Genomic DNA, 23,251 nt, shown 5'->3' with positions numbered 1-23,251 from the left:
CTTCGTCAGGCTTCTAGGAACAAGGTTACCGCTCTAGGGATAAGGTTAATCGGATTATACCTTCCTCGAGAGGCGTGGTGAAATGATAGAGGCCATGGTTGGCTGGAGACAGTCTGGTTGTGGGAGTTGAACTAGCAAGTCCTCCGAGATCTCCGTTTGTGGCAGCAGCGAAGTGTTGCAGACAGCTATGCGAGAGCCAGTTGTGATCTTAGTGACCAAGTTAAGTCTGCAGTATGTGAGTATTGAATGTAAGACTAACCGGGTGTGGAGCGTTGTAGTAATCATTCCGTATTAGGGACTTAGGCGGAAGTTACGAGTGTGTGTGGTGATCGCGGAGGTCAAGTGGTCTATGGGTATTGGAAGTGTATTGACCTAATAGAGTATGTTAATATATCATTATTTGTCAGAGTGTATTCTTTGTAATTAAATGACAAAGCCCGACGGCCTTTAAATACCTTCCATATGTTCATTCATTGTGTTCCAGTACAAACCTAGTGGTACGCCTCAAGGGTCTGGTGTGTGTAGGAGTACACGGTGGTAGTAACGGTTGCTGAGGCAAGGTGTTATGTGTTGTGTAATCGCTGTGTTCGGAATGAACCGGGGTTCAGCGTCACGACAAAGGGTAGGGAAGGTGGTGAAGGGTAGGGAAGGTGGTGAAGGGTAGGGAAGGTGGTGAAGGGTAGGAAAGGTGGTGAAGGGTAGGGAAGGTGGTGAAGGGTAGGAAAGGTGGTGAAGGGTAGGGAAGGTGGTGGAGGGTAGGGAAGGTGGTGGACGGTAGGGAAGGTGGTGAAGGGTAGGGAAGGTGGTGAAGGGTAGGGAAGGTGGTGGAGGGTAGGGAAGGTGGTGAATGGTAGGGAAGGTGGTGAAGGGTTGGGAAGGTGGTGAAGGATACGGAAGGTGGTGAATGGTTGGTAAGGTGGTGAAGGGTAGGGAGGGTGGTGAAGGGTAGGGAAGGTGGTGAAGGGTAGGGAAGGTGGTGAAGGGTAGGAAAGGTGGTGAAGGATAGGGAAGGTGGTGAATGGTTGGTAAGGTGGTGAAGGGTAGGGAGGGTGGTGAAGGGTAGGGAAGGTGGTGAAGGGTAGGGAAGGTGGTGAAGGGTAGGGAAGGTGGTGAAGGGTAGGGAAGGTGGTGAAGGATAGGGAAGGTGGTGGAGGGTAGGGAAGGTGGTAGAGGGTAGAGAAGGTGGTGAATGGTTGGTAAGGTGGTGAAGGGTAGGGAGGGTGGTGAAGGGTAGGGAAGGTGGTGAAGGGTAGGGAAGGTGGTGAAAAGTAGGGAAGGTGGTGAAGGGCAGGGAAGGTGGTGAAGGGTAGGGAAGGTGGTGGAGGGTAGGGAAGGTGTTGAAGGGTAGGGAAGGTGGTGAAGGGTAGGGAAGGTGGTGAAGGGTAGGGGAGGTGGTGAAGGGTAAGGAAGGTGGTGAAGGGTAGGGAAGGTGGTGAAGGGTAAGGAAGGTGGTGAAGGGTAGGGAAGGTGTTGAAGGGTAGGGAAGGTGGTGAAGGGCAGGGAAGGTGGTGAAGGGTAAGGAAGGTGGTGAAGGGTAGGGAAGGTGGTGAAGGGTAGGGAAGGTGGTGAAGGTTGGGGAAGGTGGTGAAGGGTAGGGAAGGTGGTGGAGGGTAGGGAAGGTGGTGAAGGGTAGGTAAGGTGGTGAAAAGTAGGGCAGGTGGTGAAGGGTAGGGAAGGTGGTGAAGGGTAGGAAAGGTGGTGAAGGGTAGGGAAGGTGGTGAAGGGTAGGGAAGGTGGTGAAGGTTGGGGAAGGTGGTGAAGGGTAGGGAAGGTGGTGGAGGGTAGGGAAGGTGGTGAAGGGTAGGTAAGGTGGTGAAAAGTAGGGCAGGTGGTGAAGGGTAGGGAAGGTGGTGAAGGGTAGGAAAGGTGGTGAAGGGTAGGGAAGGTGGTGAAGGGTACGGAAGGTGGTGAATGGTAGGGAAGGTGGTAAAGGGTTGGGAAGGTGGTGAAGGGTTGGGAAGGTGGTGATGGGTAGGGAAGTTGGTGAAGGGTAGGGAATGTGGTGAAGGATAGGGAACGTGGTGAAGGGTAGGGAAGGTGGTGAAGGGTCGGGAAGGTGGTGAAGGATAGGGAAGGTGGTGAAGGGTAGGGAAGGTGGTGAAGGATAGGGAAGGTGGTGAAGGGTCGGGAAGGTGGTAAAGGGTAGGGAAGGTGGTGAAGGGTAGGGAAGGTGGTGAAGGGTAGGAAAGGTGGTGAAGGGTAGGAAAGGTGGTGAAGGATAGGGAAGGTGGTGAATGGTTGGTAAGGTGGTGAAGGGTAGGGAGGGTGGTGAAGGGTAGGGAAGGTGGTGAAGGGTAGGGAAGGTGGTGAAGGGTAGGGAAGGTGGTGAAGAGTAGGGAAGGTGGTGAAGGGTAGGGAAGGTGGTGGAGGGTAGGGAAGGTGGTGGAGGGTAGAGAAGGTGGTGAATGGTTGGTAAGGTGGTGAAGGGTAGGGAAGGTGGTGAAAAGTAGGGAAGGTGGTGAAGGGTAGGGAAGGTGGTGGAGGGTAGGGAAGGTGGTGAAGGGTAGGGAAGGTGGTGGAGGGTAGGGAAGGTGTTGAAGGGTAGGGAAGGTGGTGAAGGGTAGGGAAGGTGGTGAGGGGTAGAGAAGGTGGTGAAGGGTAGGGAAGGTGGTGAGGGGTAGAGAAGGTGGTGACGGGTTGGGAATGTGTTGAAGGGTAAGGATGGTAGTGAAGTTTAGATAAGGTGGTGAAGGGTAGGGAAGGTGAAGGGTAGGGGAGGTGTTGAAGGTTAGGGAAGGTGGTGAAGGGTAGACAAGGTGGTGAAGGGTAGGGAAGGTGGTGCAGGGTAGGGAAGGTGGTGAAGGGTAGGGAAGGTGTTGATCGGTAGAGAAGATGTTGATGGGTAGGGATGTTGATGAAGGGTAGGGAAGGGGTTGATGGGTAGGGAAGGTGTTGATGGGTAGGGAAGGTGGTGAAGGGTAGGGAAGGTGGTGAAGGGTAGAGGTGTGAATGGGTTGTGAAGGTGGTGAAGAGTAAGGAAGGGGATGAAGGAGAAGGGAACGCGATGAAAAGTTAGGAAAGGGGTAAAGGGTAGGGAGGATGGGCATCCTGGTGACGCCTGCGGTGACGAGCAGCGTCTCTCTCACTATCAGCCACAACACCGCTGATGATACAAACACACCACTGTCACAGGGGCCACATTGTCTCCTCTGAGGAGACACCACTGTCACAGGGCCCACATTGTCTCCTCTGAGGAGACACCACTGTCACAGGGGCCACATTGTCTCCTCTGAGGAGACACCACTGTCACAGGGGCCACATTGTCTCCTCTGAGGAGACACCACTGTCACAGGGGCCACATTGTCTCCTCTGAGGAGACACCACTGTCACAAGGGCCACATTGTCTCCTCTGAGGAGACACCACTGTCACAGGGGCCACATTGTCTCCTCTGAGGAGACACCACTGTCACAGGGCCAACATTGTCTCCTCTGAGGAGACACCACTGTCACAGGGCCCACATTGTCTCCTCTGAGGAGACACCACTGTCACAGGGCCCACATTGTCTCCTCTGAGGACACACCACTGTCACAGGGGCCACATTGTCTCCTCTGAGGAGACACCACTGTCACAGGGCCCACATTGTCTCCTCTGAGGAGACACCACTGTCACAGGGGGCCACATTGTCTCCTCTGAGGAGACACCACTGTCACAGGGGCCACATTGTCTCCTCTGAGGAGACACCACTGTCACAGGGGCCACATTGTCTCCTCTGAGGAGACACCACTGTCACAGGGGCCACATTGTCTCCTCTGAGGAGACACCACTGTCCCAGGGCCAACATTGTCTCCTCTGAGGAGACACCACTGTCACAGGGCCCACATTGTCTCCTCTGAGGAGACACCACTGTCACAGGGCCCACATTGTCTCCTCTGAGGAGACACCACTGTCACAGAGGCCACATTGTCTCCTCTGAGGAGACACCACTGTCACAGGGGCCACATTGTCTCCTCTGAGGAGACACCACTGTCACAGGGCCCACATTGTCTCCTCTGAGGAGACACCACTGTCACAGTGGCCTCATTGTCTCCTCTGAGGAGACACCACTGTCACAGGGGCCCACATTGTCTCCTCTGAGGAGACACCACTGTCACAGGGCCCACATTGTCTCCTCTGAGGAGACACCACTGTCACAGGGGCCACATTGTCTCCTCTGAGGAGACACCACTGTCACAGGGGCCACATTGTCTCCTCTGAGGAGACACCACTGTCACAGGGGCCACATTGTCTCCTCTGAGGAGACACCACGGTCACAGGGGCCACATTGTCTCCTCTGAGGAGATACCACTGTCACAGGGGCCACATTGTCTCCTCTGAGGAGACACCACTGTCACAGGGGCCACATTGTCTCCTCTGAGGAGACACCACTGTCACAGGGGCCACATTGTCTCCTCTGAGGAGACACCACTGTCCCAGGGCCAACATTGTCTCCTCTGAGGAGACACCACTGTCACAGGGCCCACATTGTCTCCTCTGAGGAGACACCACTGTCACAGGGCCCACATTGTCTCCTCTGAGGAGACACCACTGTCACAGTGGCCACATTGTCTCCTCTGAGGAGACACCACTGTCACAGGGGCCACATTGTCTCCTCTGAGGAGACACCACTGTCACAGGGCCCACATTGTCTCCTCTGAGGAGACACCACTGTCACAGTGACCTCATTGTCTCCTCTGAGGAGACACCACTGTCACAGGGGCCCACATTGTCTCCTCTGAGGAGACACCACTGTCACAGGGCCCACATTGTCTCCTCTGAGGAGACACCACTGTCACAGGGGCCACATTGTCTCCTCTGAGGAGACACCACTGTCACAGGGGCCACATTGTCTCCTCTGAGGAGACACCACTGTCACAGGGGCCACATTGTCTCCTCTGAGGAGACACCACGGTCACAGGGGCCACATTGTCTCCTCTGAGGAGACACTACTGTCACAGGGGCCACATTGTCTCCTCTGAGGAGACACCACGGTCACAGGGGCCACATTGTCTCCTCTGAGGACACACCACTGTCACAGGGGCCACATTGTCTCCTCTGAGGAGACACCACTGTCACAGGGGCCACATTGTCTCCTCTGAGGAGACACCACGGTCACAGGGGCCACATTGTCTCCTCTGAGGAGACACTACTGTCACAGGGGCCACATTGTCTCCTCTGAGGAGACACCACGGTCACAGGGGCCACATTGTCTCCTCTGAGGAGACACCATTGTCACAGGGGCCCACATTGTCTCCTCTGAGGAGACACCACTGTCACAGGGCCCACATTGTCTCCTCTGAGGAGACACCACTGTCACAGGGGCCACATTGTCTCCTCTGAGGAGACACCACTGTCACAGGGGCCACATTGTCTCCTCTGAGGAGACACCACTGTCACAGGGGCCACATTGTCTCCTCTGAGGAGACACCACTGTCACAGGGCCCACATTGTCTCCTCTGAGGAGACACCACTGTCACAGGGCCCACATTGACTCCTCTGAGGAGACACCACTGTCACAGGGGCGACCATGCCTCCTCTGAGGAGACACCACTGTCACAGGGGCCCACATTGTCTCCTCTGAGGAGACACCACTGTCACAGGGCCCACATTGACTCCTCTGAGGAGACACCACTGTCACAGGGCCCACATTGACTCCTCTGAGGAGACACCACTGTCACAGGGCCCACATTGTCTCCTCTGAGGAGACACCACTGTCACAGGGCCCACATTGTCTCCTCTGAGGAGACACCACTGTCACAGGGCCCACATTGTCTCCTCTGAGGAGACACCACTGTCACAGGGCCCACATTGTCTCCTCTGAGGAGACACCACTGTCACAGGGCGCACATTGACTCCTCTGAGGAGACACCACTGTCACAGGGGCCCACAATGTCTCCTCTGAGGAGACACCACTGTCACAGGGCCCACATTGTCTCCTCTGAGGAGACACCACTGTCACAGGGGCCACATTGTCTCCTCTGAGGAGACACCACTGTCACAGGGGCCACATTTGTATAACGGTGGTATTGCCTCCTCCGGGGGGGGGGGGGAGGAGGATGTAGGCGTTATCCTGGACAGTAAACATCATTGAAAAGTTAGCCGATTAGAGGCCCTCGAGTATCAGGACCCAATCACTGGTTACTGTGAGTGTGTCAGGATATCATCACCAGGACACCTGCTAGTACCGGGACACAATCAATGGTTACTGTGAGTGTGTCAGGATATCATCACCAGGACACCTGCTAGTACCGGGACACAGTCACTGGTTACTGTGAGTGTGTCAGGATATCATCACCAGGACACCTGCTAGTACCGGGACACAATCACTGGTTACTGTGAGTGTGTCAGGATATCATCACCGGGACACCTGCTAGTACTGGGACACAGTCAATGGTTACTGTGAGTGTGTCAGGATATCATCACCGGGACACCTGCTAGTACCGGGACACAGTCACTGGTTACTGTGAGTGTGTCAGGATAGCGAACATTGGACTCTGAAAGACTTCTGTAACGTGAGCGGGAGAAGCCAGCGGCCTTGAAGTAGTGCCAAGGATTCAGGAGAGTGGGACTAAACACTTCGCGCTCCCTGGAGTAAACTGTGTACTTTCTGGGTGTGGGCTGTTCGTTTTGGGCGACCAAGCGGCGACACTAAATTGTTTATAATCTTTTCGGTCTGCTCACCTTAATATTCCATGTATGTATTTAAATTAGGTATCAATTTGTTCACAAGAGAATGCTCTAGAGGAATATATATGTAAAATTTCATTAAACTCGACATGAGACCCACACCAAATAAAAAACTATGGCGATCGTTAGCCGGGAGCGTCAAACCGCGCTGAAATGTTTATGATCTTTTCATGTTTGTCAACCCCGGAATTGTTCTATGTCGTTAATTTTGTTATCACTGTGACCGCAATAAAATTCCCTACACGGACATATGCATATAAATGTAGAATCATGATCGCGACCCACTCTCAAGAGTGTGGGATGTGGCTGAAGCGTTATCTCTTACCACACACCCGACGGCAGATCAGGGAAACAACTATTGAAATGTGTATACTCTTTCACTGTCCTGACCTTAATTATTGATGTACGTTTTTAATTTTTGTATCAATGTGTTCGCAATAGAATGTTATAGAAGAACACAAGTATAAAATGTGATCAAAGCATGAATTAGACCAGCACCAAATAAAGAACTACGTCGATCACTAGCCATGAGCCCCAAACAGCGACGAAATGTTTCTATTCTCTTCAGGGTTGTCAACTCCACACTTGTCCTACAGCGTTAAATTTGGTATCACTGAGATCGCAATAAAATTCCCTACACGGACATATGCATATAAATGTAGAATCATGGTAGCGGCCCACCCGCAAGAGTGTGGGAAGTGGCTGAAGTGTTCCCTCTTACCACATACCTGACTGCAGATAGGCGAAACACCTATTGAAAAGTGTAAATTCTTTTCACTGTCCTGACCTTATTTTTGGTAGAATGTACTTAATTTATGTACCAATGTCTTCGCAATAGAATGTTCTAGAAGAACATAAGTATAAAATGTCACACAAGGATGCGTTAGACCGGCACCAAATCAAAAACTACGTCGATTACACTGGTCGTGTCAACAATACAATGGTCTTACCACATAGATGCCGTTCTCCCAAATAGGCTATGAGGCTGTTAAAAAAAACGAAAATTTAATGGCAAACATTTTTATACTATCACCAAGTCGATCGGATATGAACTGGATTTTATAGAAATATTTTTTTCAAATGACGCTTGAGGTGCATTCAAGAGAAAAAAATATGTCGTGCTGAAGCGACATATGGGTGCGAAAGTGCTAAATTGTGTGCAATCTAAAGGCGCTCATTTTGAAACCATTACCAGATTGATCGGATAAAATTTAAAGTTTTAACAAATATTTTAATGAACGACTCCGGACGTCGTCGCTAAAGCGGGGAAGTGCTCTAGCGACAACTAATTAATCTCTGTACTAATCCTAAGAGCCGTGATTAAGCTCTGTACTAATCCTAAGAGCCGTGATTAAGCTCTGTACTATCCTAGGAGCCGTGATTAAGCTCTGTACTATCCTAAGAGCCGTGATTAAGCTCTGTACTATCCTAGGAGCCGTGATTAAGCTCTGTACTATCCTAAGAGCCGTGATTAAGCTCTGTACTATCCTAAGAGCCGTGATTAAGCTCTGTACTATCCTAAGAGCCGTGATTAAGCTCTATACTATCCTAGGAGCCATGATTAAGCTCTGTACTATCCTAAGAACCGTGATTAAGCTCTGTACTATCATAAGAGCCGTGATTAAGCTCTATACTATCCTAAGAGCCGTGATTAAGCTCTGTACTATCCTAAGAGCCGTGATTAAGCTCTATACTATCCTAAGAGCCGTGATTAAGCTCTGTACTATCCTAAGAACCGTGATTAAGAAGTCAGTGTTTACCATGCGGGTTGAGTGTACCGGGGGAGGGGGACAACACCTGTGTGTTCGTACAGTTGTGTACACGTCTGTGTGTGTGTGTGTCAGCACGGGTGACAGGTGTACCGGTGTGTGTGTGTGTTAGCACGGATGACAGGTGTACCGCGCTGGGTGTGTGTGTCAGCACGGGTGACAGGTGTACAGGGGTGTGTGTGTGTCAGCACGGGTGACAGGTGTACCGGTGTGTGTGTCAGCACGGGTGACAGGTGTACCGGTGTGTGTGTGTTAGCCCGGGTGACAGGTGTACCGGGGTGTGTGTGTGTGTTAGCACATGTGACAGGTGTACCGCGCTGGGTGTGTGTGTCAGCACGGGTGACAGGTGTACAGGGGTGTGTGTGTGTCAGCACGGGTGACAGGTGTACCGGGGTGTGTGTGTGTCAGCACGGGTGACAGGTGTACCAGGGTGTGTGTGTGTCAGCACATGTGACAGGTGTACCGGTGTGTGTGTCAGCACGGGTGACAGGTGTACCAGGGTGTGTGTGTGTCAGCACGGGTGACAGGTGTACCCGGGTGTGTGTGTGTGTCAGCACGAGTGACAGGTGTACCGGGGTGTGTGTGTGTCAGGCCGGGTGACAGGTGAACCGGGGTGTGTGTGTGTCAGGCCGGGTGACAGGTGTACCGCGGTGGGTGTGTCAGGCCGGGTGACAGGTGTACCGGGGTGTGTGTGTGTGTTAGCACATGTGACAGGTGTACCGCGCTGGGTGTGTGTGTCAGCACGGGTGACAGGTGTACAGGGGTGTGTGTGTGTCAGCACGGGTGACAGGTGTACCGGGGTGTGTGTGTGTCAGCACGGGTGACAGGTGTACCGGGGTGTGTGTGTGTCAGCACATGTGACAGGTGTACCGGTGTGTGTGTCAGCACGGGTGACAGGTGTACCAGGGTGTGTGTGTGTCAGCACATGTGACAGGTGTACCGGTGTGTGTGTCAGCACGGGTGACAGGTGTACAGGGGTGTGTGTGTGTCAGCACGGGTGACAGGTGTACCGGGGTGTGTGTGTGTCAGCACGGGTGACAGGTGTACCGGGGTGTGTGTGTGTCAGCACATGTGACAGGTGTACCGGTGTGTGTGTCAGCACGGGTGACAGGTGTACCAGGGTGTGTGTGTGTCAGCACATGTGACAGGTGTACCGGTGTGTGTGTCAGCACGGGTGACAGGTGTACCAGGGTGTGTGTGTGTCAGCACGGGTGACAGGTGTACCCGGGTGTGTGTGTCAGCACGGGTGACAGGTGTACCAGGGTGTGTGTGTGTCAGCACGGGTGACAGGTGTACCCGGGTATGTGTGTCAGCACGGGTGACAGGTGTACCGGGGTGTGTGTTTCAGCACGGGTGACAAGTGTACCAGGGTGTGTGTGTGTCAGCACGGGTGACAGGTGTACCGGTGTGTGTGTGTGTCAGCACGGGTGACAGGTGTACCGGTGTGTGTGTGTGTCAGCACGGGTGACAGGTGTACCGGGGTGTGTGTGTGTGTCAGCACGGGAGACAGGTGTACCGGGGTGTGTGTGTGTGTGTCAGCACGGGTGACAGGTGTACCGGGGTGTGTGTGTGTGTCAGCACGGGTGACAGGTGTACCGGGGTGTGTGTGTCAGCACGGGTGACAGGTGTACCAGGGTGTGTGTGTGTCAGCACGGGTGACAGGTGTACCGGGGTGTGTGTGTCAGCACGGGAGACAGGTGTACCGGTGTGTGTGTGTGTCAGCACGGGAGACAGGTGTACCGGGGTGTGTGTGTGTCAGCACGGGTGACAGGTGTACCAGGGTGTGTGTGTGTCAGCACGGGAGACAGGTGTACCGGAGTGTGTGTGTGTCAGCACGGGTGACAAGTGTACTGGGGTGTGTGTGTGTGTGTCAGGACGAGAGACATGTGTACCGGTGTGTGGGTGTCAGTACGGGTGACAGATGTACTGGTGTGTGTGTGTGTTAAAACGGGTGACAAGTGTACCGGTGTGTGTGTGTGTCAGCACGGGTGACAGGTGTACCGGTGTGTGTGTGTGTGAGCACGGGTGACAGGTGTACCGCGGTGTGTGTGTGTGAGCACGGGTGACAGATGTACTGGTGTGTGTGTGTGTGTGTGTGTTAAAACGGATGACAGGTGTACCGGGGTGTGTGTGTGTCAGCACGGGTGACAGGTGTACCGCGGTGTGTGTGTGTGTGAGCACGGGTGACAGATATACTGGTGTGTGTGTGTGTGTGTTAAAACGGGTGACAGGTGTACCGGGGTGTGTGTGTGTCAGCACGGGTGACAGGTGAACCGGGGTGTGTGTGTGTGTCAGCACGGGTGACAGGTGTACCGCGGTGTGTGTGTGTGTCAGCACGAGTGACAGGTGTACCGGGGTGTGTGTGTCAGCACGGGTGACAGGTGTACCGCGGTGTGTGTGTCAGGCCGGGTGACAGGTGTACCGCGGTCGGTGTGTCAGGCCGAGTGACAGGTGCACAGTGTGAAGACAGGCACTTCATCTCAAGAACCACGGGACGGTAACGACCCTGTACACATCTAATTGTGATTGCTGGGGTTGGGCTTCAGCTCTTTGAACCCGCCTCTTAACCAGTGAAGCTCTTCATATAGACCAGCCATGAGTATCAAGGAAAGAATGTTAAATTGTTGGAAGCAAACCCACAGACAAGACCAACTAAAATTATACTCAAAGACAACAGTATTCATGTTGCAGTGGAATATCTCGAGGACTGTGAAGAGACTGTCTGGGTCAGGCGCAACACTGGACCAGAGGGACTGCCCAAAAATCAAACAATAATTCTTTGGAAGGGAGACCTGCCCCCAGTCATTAAATTATCAGGCATGATGGCGTGCAAGGTGGAGAGGTATATTGGCAGCCCATCTTTATGTGGCAACTGTCAACGGTGGGATCACAGAACGTGGCAATGTGATCGCCCAACTAGGTGTGAGTGTTGCAGTGGCTCTCATGACACCAAGCAGTGTCTGGCTAAGCTTACACCGGGTGAGGGTGGCGGGGTAATGCCTAAATGTGTCAACTGTAAGCAGCCCTCCACCATACCTGGAACAGTTATTGCACCTTGAGGCCTGATTGACGGGGCTCGAGAGGAACACCGAATCAAGCCGCAGGTGGACCAGTGAACAGAGACGGGTATGGCTCCGTGGACAGTACCGCAGCAAGCCAGGGTCCAGACCAGGACAATAGACCGGCAACCGTCTGGTGTAGTGATCAATCAGTGAATAGGAGAACCCAGGGTCAGGAGGGCAATCAGGCATGGGCCATGGTCACGAGCAGTGTAGCCAGTCACCTCCACTTCTCCATCCCTGAGGGCTTCCAACCACTTCCCCTTCCCGGGAACCCACCCACACCTCAATTTCTACCTTAATCGATACGAATTAAATATAGGACAAGGTACCCCATGGAGTGAGCGGGTAAATGGGGACGGGGGGGGGGGGAAGTATTAGTGGAGGGGGGGGGGCAGGGGGGAGAGGAAGGGTTTTAAGGTTGAGATAAAGTGCCAGGACTAGACCCAGCTGCATGGAGTTTACGCGTTTTTATGACCGTATTAAGCAATGGAAGCAAGGAGTCGGTATTTTGTGACAACATTCCGTCTTTTCAGCGCACCCACGGAGATAGCAGCCCTCAGCTGAGTGAGTCCTGGAGGCTCACACCAGCAGAGGTTTGATCCACTAGTCAACATCGTGTCCCCTCCCCCCCCCCCCCCCACCCTCAGAGTCACTGCTAAACAGGAGTTAGCACCTTCTCCACCCCCCCCCTCAGAGTCACTGCTAAACGGGAGTTAGCACCTTCTCCACCCCCCCCCCCCCTCAGAGTCACTGCTAAACGGGAGTTAGCACCTTCTCCCCCCCCCCTCAGAGTCACTGCTAAACGGAAGCTAGCACCTTCCCCCCCTCCACTAAAGAGGGGGAGAAGAGTTAAGGAGTCTGGGGTAGTTAGGAGCTAGATATTTTGAGGAGTGGTTTTGGAGGAGGCGAGTGTCATTGGAATATAGGAGCAGGGGGTGGGTCGTAGATCAGGTTAAACAGGTTGTGCATATTTCTAGATCTACTGAGGGGTGTTTCTGAGGAAAGTGTCGTAGTTGTTGTGAAACGTGTGACTTCTTGTGATCTGTTATTCCCCATGGTGTCCCAGACCATGTTCAGTGACGGGGTGTTCGCCCATCCGTGCAGAGCTTCACTAGTGGTGAAGTCCAGCCAGTGAGTGTCGAACACCCATCTCGGGGCCCTGTTCTGGGTGCCTTGGAGTTTCTTTTATTTGTTGGTTTTGCGAGTGATAGTGGGCTGGGTGTGTATGTAAAGAGTGGGAGAATGAGTGTCTTGTAAAGGTAGAGTTGGGTGGCTTGGGAGGCGTGTCTGAGGGGGAAGAGTTTTTAGAGCTTTTGAGGATATGACTTTTTTTAGATGTTATGTGTGTGTGTAAGCGGCGGTTGTGGTCTAATGTTAGGCCCAAGACTGATGTTGTTTGCTCTCAGGATGTTGGCTGGGTCATATGATTGAGAGTAAAGGTTTAGTGGGACTGGCTCTTGTCGTTTGTTATAGAAGAAGTGGATGATTTTGGATTTGTTAGGGTTTGTTTTCATCCGCCAGTTATTTTCCCAGAAGGTTACTTTGTGTATTTCTTCCTGTGCTATGCGGGTGAGGGTGTCAATCGAGTATCAAGAGATAAGTTGGATTACGTCGTCATCATAACAGAGGGTCATAGAGGTCCAGTATCTTGGGTTCGGAATGTCATTTATGTAGCGTATATATAGGGTCGTTGTACTGAGAGAACTGAGCCCTGGGGTACTCCAGCATTTTGGTTGAAGTATCCTGTCAGGATCACTGTGATCCTCACTGAACTCCCAGCTAACTGTTAAACTGACACATTAAATGGTGGAAGCTACAATAAAGAGATATTACTTATTTCAATTAAATAAAAACTTAACTTACGGCTGCTACCACCTTCCTGAACCTGAAACCTGAATGTGCCTGCAATACTGATCTCCTAGGATGGACAGAAATCAATAATTATGAACTCGAAGAACGTAGGATTCTTGGCAATACTGCTTGGGAATTAATTTATAGAACATTCTTTACTTTACTTGTTTAGATTCAAGAGCAACTTTAATTGCCATTAAATGGAGGAGAACATAGGGGACTTCCAGTACAGCATGTAAACCAGAAGTATAACGACTCAGATTAGAAACAAAAAAGGGAGTGAAAATATCTAAACACCAAAATACATTACTCAGCGCAATATTTAACATAAGACACGTATTTATATCCATGCTGTAATTAAGTCCTACGAGGCAATGGTATATCACTGATGGAACATGAGTTATAAAGAGCACCTTACCTTATCCTGCAATTACCGGCCACAGATGTTGAATGGATCTCTCCCTCAGGTCCCTTGGACCTGTCCCCAAGACACACTAACTTATAATTTGTTCACAAGGTTACCATTGGAAGGATAGCTCCTCCCACAACTAATACAGTGCCTGGGCTTCTCCCATTATTTTTGGCTACTGCCAATCATTTAAAAACTAGGCCTGAGGTCTGGCTCTCAAGGGCCAGAAAGGGCTTGGCACCTATCTACAGCCAATCACCTACCAGGTCTGCTTGAAAGATACATGAAATGCCCATAGAGTCGTGTCAGCTCTACCCAGCAGCCCGAAGGAACAAGGCCTCTTTGTAGTTGACGACAAACACCAGACCTGGCCCACAGCGAGCTGTGTTCACAGAATTGGATGAAATAAGTTCCAGCCTGTCTTATCCAAGATACGGGAAGGGACACTTGACTCGCCTAAGGCACCATGGGGAAGAAGGGGAGATGAGGCAACGGGGGAGGGGGAGAATGAACAAGGAAGGGGAAGGCGAACAAGGGAAAGGGGCGCAAGTACGCAAGTACTCCCTGCCCTTAAGGGAAAGGAAACGGGGCCTCATTACTTTAGTAAATAACAACATTCCCGCACAGGTTATTGATGACCTCCACATAAGGAATGAATATGAATCACTAGGGGGTAACCCCTACACTTAAACAATAATGCCTTACATATAATCAACCTATATGTGCCAAAGAATAAACTTGACCTTGACACACTACCTGAATTTGTTAATGAAAGAACCTACCTTGAACCGACCAGCAGGGAACCTACCTGGCTGGTCGGTGGCCTTAATGCCAGGCATCCACACTTTGGTGCCAACTGTCATCAGCCCAATGTCAATGGACGGAAACTGTTACTCAATGTTAGAAGAAATGAAAATCTTAGGGTCCTGAGAGATTAACAGCCAACCCACTTCAGATGAGGAAGATTGGACTATGCTCTTATGCTGAATGCACAGGACACGGATGCCAGTACACAGTCTATGTAGTGACCACTGGGCACTGATTACCACCGTCGACGTGATTAAGAGAAGGAAAGAGATAAATAAAAGAAAAAGGTTATCACTAGGACCGGATATGAGGCCGCACTTCATAAACAAGATGAGTGACTGGTTCACGGAATACCAAATCCCAGAAGATATTGATACAAATGTTGATAACCTTTATAACCAAATTGAGAGCTGTCTCAGAGTTCCGTGTCGTACGACTGGGCGAAGTACCCTTCAGAGGAAGAAAATACAATGGTATGAGAACAATTACATAAAGATGCTCAATGCAAATGTAAGAGCATGAGTAGAGAGTAACGGAGACATCCCACTGAAAGCAACCAAGAGCTGTTTAAAACTGTGTGTCAAGTAGCCATGGAAGAGAAGATTAAAGAGCGGGAAAGACAGTGGCTTGACTTTACTAGCTCCATTGAACGAGAAACATCTGCAAGACGAGTGTGGGCAAAAATTCAGATAGGTAAGGGGGGCAGAACCCGGCTTGCGACTCACAAAGACCCCCAAGGGTAAGGCTGAGGAAGTAATTCACAAGTGGAGTGATACAGCATTCTTCTCCTCCCTCACTGCAGAAATCAGCAGGGAACAGCTCCTGCGACATGATGACAGAAGATTTAGGATAACAAGAGCACAGGCTAGCGATGATGAGTATGGGCAACCAATCACTGCCCAGGAAGTAAGGGCGCTATGAAAAAGAGTAAAAGTATTGCACCTGGTGAAGACGGCGTCACCTACGACATACTCAATGCACTGTGTGAAGTGACTGGGAATCCACTACTCAACCTATTTAACAAGTCATTTCTAAGTGGTGTGATGCCAACACAATGGAAACACACAATAATTGTTCCCATACCGAAGCCCAATGACCCTGGTAATTACAGACCTATCAGTCTCATGTCATGCACTTGCAAGATGCTTGAAAGGATCATCCTAAACCGACTGTTGCACAAAGTAGGCAGGCTAGGGGAGGGGGTCAATGGATTTGTTATAGGACAGAGCACAACAAATCGTATAGTTAATTACTTGGCTAATGCTACAGCTAAGTACTCTGTATTTGTTGATATCAAAGGAACCTTCGACAAAGCGCAGGGGATTGCGATCCTGGACAAGCTTGCATACATGGGTGTCAAGGGGAGACTCATGAAATGGGTTGAAGACTACCTCACAGGGAGGAAAGCCAAGGTTTGCTTCAATGGAGCAGTCTCAAGAACAATGAATATGGAACTCGGGACCCCCCTAGGCGGAGTTGTCCAACAAAAGTTGGGCAGCTTTTCAGTCCGTTAATGAATGAGTTCCATAGACTAAGTCCCTTTATTTGCATAGTGTTTACACAGATTAAGTTTGACTGTAGGGACATCAAAGAGATATTTATTTCAGGTGTGGTGATTATGGGTTTTATTACATGTGTCTAGGAAGAGTTTCAGAACAGGGTTTGCATTTAAGAACAGGGATTTGTAAATGTAAATGGCACAAGAGAATGTGTGGAGTGATTTTATATTTATCATGTTTAGGGATTTAAACAAGGGGGCGCTGAGTGTTGTCTGAGAGCACAGTTTGTTATTGTTCTGATAGAAGATTTTTGCTGAGTGATGATTGGCTTGAGGTAGTTTGCAGTGGGTGAACCCCATGCAGATACCATCTGTAAGATTGGGCTAGATTAGCGCATAGTATAGTGAGAGGAGAGCAGAGTTTGGAACATAATATCTGATTTTAAAGAAAACTCCAACCGTTTTTTGAGACTTTCTTGGTTATGTGTTGTATGTGGGTGCTGAAGTTAAATATCTTGTCTATGTATAGGCCAAGGAACTTTCCATCATTTTCATTGCTGATGTTAACATTGTCTATCTGAAGCTGAATTGCATTTGTTGATTTGCTTCCAAATATGATGTAGTAGGTCTTTTCTATGTTTAGTGTGAGTTGGTCGGTTGACATCCAAAATTGGATTTTTTAATTTCATAATTTAATGTGTGTGGGTTGGGGTCTGAGTAGATGAGTTGCTTTACATTCCAGTAAGTAATGCAATAGAGGCGCCTCTGCATTTGTACCACAGATATGACACTCTTTAACAATTGGGTTTATTATACCTCCCAGCAGCACTTGTAACCAAGTCTGCGTCTGTGTATGGCTACTGAAATGTCTCTGGATAATGTTTGTGAGTCGCTATGATTTTTAGCACCCTTTTATTTGTCCGTTTGGGATTTTGACGTCCAAATGCAGTGTTCCATTCGAATGAGCGGGTTGATAGTAGTAAACCCATCAGCTTGCTGACTTAGTGTTAGCTTGAAATATTATTTACATATATCACTGAAGTTGTTGAATAAAGAACTGTTGTTAATTTAGAAGCTAAGATGATCCATGCGTCAGAATGAGACAACATAAGAATGTTAAGGATATTAGGAATACATTTATTACAAGGATTATAACGGAGACTAAACAAGTTGTATATCAGTGGGACCAGGTTTGTGATCGGAGACCTCTGTACCCTACCACTCAAGCAGCAAGCCAACTCGCCACCCTTCTTGGCAGTATCATCTATGGTCATATGTTTGATATGTAAGTTAACCAAGTTTTTGGTGTTGGGCTTTACACCTCTCAACCTTTGGATTGTTCTTAAACCGTGCCACAAGCTAGCTTACTGACCCACCACCATATATAGTTAATCTTGTAGTCTTGGACTAAACTAAACTTTCTGTATGCTGTACATCTGAACTAAGTTTTTTGTTGAAGGAAATTAATTTGACTATGATCTATAACACATCTTTTAAGTGTAGGATTTTGGATAGTAGGACTAATTAATGGTAATTTGTTAAATTTGTATGAGAAAAGCTTTCAATGGTTCTCTCATTGCATCTTTGGCATTTTTATCTTTTTGTTGCTAAGTAGCTTGAACAATGCACTGTTTGCCCAACATTGATGCTAAAATTACCTCTTCTTATTTATATAAATTCAGCATAATACTTTTACTGTGAGACCAACGTAGGTAACTCATCTCTTTGAGAAGGAATTTCTCAAATCATAGTTAAGATCCAGACACATTTATTTAAATATTTATACAATTGCTACTGCTGATATTCGGCTGCGTCGCGTCCATCAAGTTTCTGCTGACGTATACGCGACGCAACGTGATGCTTCAGCCAGTAACTGGTGGTGCTCCAGCCATATGGCTCAGTGCTCGTGATGCTTCAGCCAGTAACTGGTGGTGCTCCAGCCATATGGCTCAGTGCTCGTGATGCTTCAGCCAGTAACTGGTGGTGCTCCAGCCATATGGCTCAGTGCTCGTGATACTTCAGTCAGTAACTGGTGGTGCTCCAGCCATATGGCTCAGTGCTCGTGATACTTCAGTCAGTAACTGGTGGTGCTCCAGCCATATGGCTCAGTGCTCGTGATACTTCAGCCAGTAACTGGTGGTGCTCCAGCCATATGGCTCAGTGCTCGTGATACTTCAGCCAGTAACTGGTGGTGCTCCAGCCATATGGCTCAGTGCTCGTGATACTTCAGCCAGTAACTGGTGGTGGTGCAGCCATATGGCTCAGTGCTCATGATACTTCAGTCAGTAACTGGTGGTGCTCCAGCCATATGGCTCAGTGCTCGTGATACTTCAGCCAGTAACTGGTGGTGCTCCACCCATATGGCTCAGTGCTCGTGATACTTCAGTCAGTAACTGGTGGTGGTGCAGCCATATGGCTCAGTGCTCATGATACTTCAGTCAGTAACTGGTGGTGGTGCAGCCATATGGCTCAGCGCTTGTTAATACCTTAGATAATGGCCGATTTTTTTCATTAAATAGATTCCTGAGATTGTGAACAAAAGATGAATAAACTAATAAAGTCACAAAAATAATTAATAGAAAGAGTAAAATAAATTTACACTGTCCCATAGACTGCTATATTACAACCCCATCCTCCAGAAATTATAGTACTTATAGCTACTGTGGATGGAATATATGTAATATAAACTGTTGTACTCAGAAAAAGTCCTTATTTTGTAAAAAGTGGAATCCTAAATGACAACAAAAACTGAAACAGCCTAGACTGTCCAAGCCTAGATAAGTCATATTAGGCTAAACACAATCTTAGGCCTAGTTTAGTAAACATATGTTCATTACTAGAAAAAGTTAGATTAGTTGTTGCCAAATTTCTCGTGCCCTCTACAAAATAAATGTTACAAAATGTGGATTTTGTGTGTGTGTAACAGTTAATATTTTGTATATTCTGTTTATAGCGGCTATAGCTACTATCATTTTTGGATGACAGGTTGTCAAGGAGCTATACAGAGATGCAAATTATATAAAAAAAACTGAATTCGGTGAAAATCAAATAGCAACAGATCAAAGCCCATTCAAGGCTGCGTGTTTTTGCTGGAATGCGATAGTCCATCTTTCACAGCTACTCAGGGTTGCCAGATTGGGCTACAAGTAGCGAATTGGGCTACTTTTGAAAGCTCCGCGCTCCCAAATTTTTTATTTCGCTACCTGCGACTTTTTGGGCTACTTTAAAAGCAAGTTGGGCTTGTAATGTTAACAAACTGAATGATGATTATTTATGCTTTAATAATGCAATGTGTTCAAATCACAGCCGCATCAAACAGCCTGAATGACTAGACCACTTACCACAGGAGGCTAGGTCAGAGACCGGCCCTCTGGGGACGTTGATCCTAGGAACCTTCGAAAGAAAAAGTAACCGCAAGGCAACGTAATCCTCCCCAGGGACCAGAGATTTTCCAACCTTAATTGTCGTTAATACTTCATCCCGAAAGTTACATCTGGTTCCACAGATCTTCATTAAGGAGAGAACGTTATCTAGAAATGTACATACAGTATTGATAAATGATTGGCAACATCCCTTACAGTTAATACCTTTGTCAGGAAGAAGATGGTTGGCAAGGAGCGGCAGTGTAAAGTGGCTGTTAGATCAGTGGGAGTCTTTAACAACTCATTACCATATCGCTTCTAGCTCTTCTGAGAAATATGTTGCAAGGCAACTATTTTAAATTACTCTGATCCCTCCAATAAGCTATATTTCACATTTCTCTGACCAATCCTAAATCATTTTGAAAGGATGCATTGACTTTATCAAAAAGATGAAGCAGATCAGTATAGCCTTCACGCTGTCTTAGAAAAGTTCACTCTTGGAATGGTAAAAAAAATCGTGTATCCTCATCATGGAAAGCTTCATGTTAATTTGGACTACAAGTACATATTTCTGCCACTGGAGAAAGTGGATTTTGGTTACGAATTTTCAACACTTCTGGCAACTAACAGACAAAACAATTTTATAACCTAAGAAAAGTTTCAAAATATTCAAGAATGATGCTATAATATTTTAGTGAAAGCTTGCAAAGATTATTTTCTCGTATTCCAAGTAATGCTGAAACTTTCAAAAATGTGAAAAATCTGTCACCTTTTATATGCCTTAGTCATACACGGCCACTATTTTCAGAACTTCCATTAGTATTAGCTGACCTAATCTAAGCTGAGTGAAATTGAAAGTGAGTGGCGCCTACTGTTAACCATTGACTGGTCCAACATTTGTGAGGGACAAATTCCAACATCTGGACCGTCATTTTAGACCAAAGCAATAACGTCAATAACACTGCTGGCGATCCTGTATTGATTGACCTCGCAGAGTTTGCTTTGAAAATATACAGCTTACCAATCAGTAATGTCTTTGTTGAACGGGTATTTTCTAGAGTAACATCTGTGAAAACTAAACTGAGAAATCGAATGGGACTTGAGATTTTGACATCAATCTTGAAAATCAAAACATATCTTAAAGAAAACGTAATTTATTACTCATCATTTGAATCACTCATGACAATGCTTAAATATGAGTCTGCAATATACAAGAACGAGCATGAGGATGCAGACGAAGATCTTCTTGATAATCTTCAACTGTGAATACTTGGAAGGACTGTACACCCATTATGCTTCATACAGCAAATATTGGTAGGTTATTCTATTATCATATTTTGTAAATATATATATGCAGAGATAATATTAACAAAACAATTAAAATCGTGTAGTGTACTCTATATAATAAAATATATTACTTTGAAACCTGTATCAGTCACTAAACAAAAAATTGGGCTACTCTTATTGCAAATTCGCTACTTTTAGACCCTCAGCTCGCTACTTTCAGCAATTTGGATCTGGCAACCCTGCAGCTACTTTAACTTATAGAATACTAATTTACAGGATACATAACTTATAGGAAACATAACTTACAGGGGGACATAAGTTACAAGAAGCATTGCCTATAGGAACATAACATAAAGGATACATAATTAACTGGAACATAACTTACAAGAACATAATTTAAAGGATACATAACTTAAAGGATTTATAATTTAAAGTATACATAACTTACAAGAAGATAACTTATATGGAACATAACTTAAAAAAACATATTTTATAGGATACATAACTTACATGGTAAATAACTTACAGGGGACAGAACTTACATGAAAAAACTTTCAGGAACATACCTTACATGGAACATAACTTATAGGATACATAACTTACAGTAACATAAATTACAGACAACATAACTTACATATATTTTACACGGAACAAAACTTACATGGAATAGCTTACAGGTAACATAATCCTCAGAGAACATAACTTATATGAAATATAACTTATGGGGAACATAACTTACAGGGAACATAACTTACATGGAATATAACTTACAGGTAACATAACTTACAGGGAACATAACTTACTTGGAATATAAATAACAGGCAACATAACTTACATGGAACATAACTTACAGGTAACATAACTTACAGGGAACATAACTTACTTGGAATATAAATAACAGGCAACATAACTTACATGCAACATAACTTACAGGTAATATAACTTACAGGGAACGTAACTCACAGGAACATAACTTACATAGAACACAACTTACGTGGAATATAACCTATGGGTAACATAACTTACAGGAAACATAACTTACAGGTAACATTTTACAGGGAACATAACTTACAGGTAACATTTTACAGGGAACATAACTTACATAAAATATATAACTAACAGGTAACATAACTTACATAAAATATATAACTAACAGGTAACATAACTTACAGGAAATGTAACTCACAGGAACATAACTTACAAGGAACTTAACTTACATGGAATATACCTTACAGGTATTGTAACTTACATAGCGCATAACATACATGGAACATAACTCACAGGAGCATACCTTACAGGGAACATAACTCACAGGAGCATACCTTACAGGGAACATAACTCACAGGAGCATACCTTACAGGGAACATAACTCACAGGAGCATACCTTACAGGGAACATAACTCACAGGAACATACCTTACAGGGAACATAACTCACAGGAACATAACTTACAGGGAACATAACTCTCGGGAACATACCTTACAGGGAACATAACTCACAGGAGCATAACTTACAGGGAGCATAACTTACATGGAATATACCTTACAGGTATTGAACTTACATGAAACATAACTTACAGGGAACATATACCTTACAAGAAACATAACTTACATGTAATATAACTTACAGGTAACATACCTTACAGGAAATATAACTCACAGGAACATAACTTACAGGGGCATAACTTATAGGATACTAACTTACAGGGAACATAACTCAATGGAACCTAACTTATTGGAACATAACTTATGGAATAGGTAACTTGCTGAACAGTTATAAACAGGGTTCGTCGCTTACAGGACACACAACGTTCAAACATTAATAGTTATGGCAGGTCAACAATACTGTTTTCATTATTTAAACCGATTTATTTAGTTCAGTAATATATGTTTTGTTCATGCAACCTGCAGGCAAATGTTTAGTCCCAATATACGCATAATAACTTAATTATCAATTTTCCAATTCATAATTTCACAGTCCATCCTCCAATAATGATAGTACTTATAGCAAGTATATTTGATCAGACTTACACAAATGAACTGTTTCAGTCAACAATGTTCACATTTTGTTCTACTGATGTAAGTTTTCTTGCTTTAATACTGTGCATTAAAATATTTAAGACAGTTTTGTTGGATTGACTGGAAATTTTAAACCACAAAGCACTCTGAACAATTATGCGGGATTCAGGATCATTAATTATTTTGAGAAATTATTTGTATTTTAAAACTTTTGTTAAAACATATCTGTCAGCACATATATAATTAACAAAATATATTTGTATTGTTGCACCAAAGAGATTATAAGTGTTGTTCCCTTTATCTCATTAATGTTGTTGTGCCCATTATTATTTTAGAATTTAAAATTAATCGTAAATACAGCAACTTAGTACAAGTTAATAATAAATTTAATAGCCTAATAGAAGTAAGTCATGTACAAAATATCTTAATACAAGTAAATTATCAATTCAAAAGCCTATTATCTGTTTTACAAAGGTGTAGGATCGGTCGAAGGAAATGTGTGCTGATGAGCGCTGTCCTCTCCTT

Source organism: Procambarus clarkii, chromosome 46 (assembly GCF_040958095.1).
Source record: "Procambarus clarkii isolate CNS0578487 chromosome 46, FALCON_Pclarkii_2.0, whole genome shotgun sequence".
In the NCBI taxonomy this organism is placed as follows: Eukaryota; Metazoa; Arthropoda; class Malacostraca; order Decapoda; family Cambaridae; genus Procambarus; species Procambarus clarkii.
The sequence above is the reverse complement of the archived record's forward strand: the minus strand, read 5'-3'. Positions refer to the sequence as shown.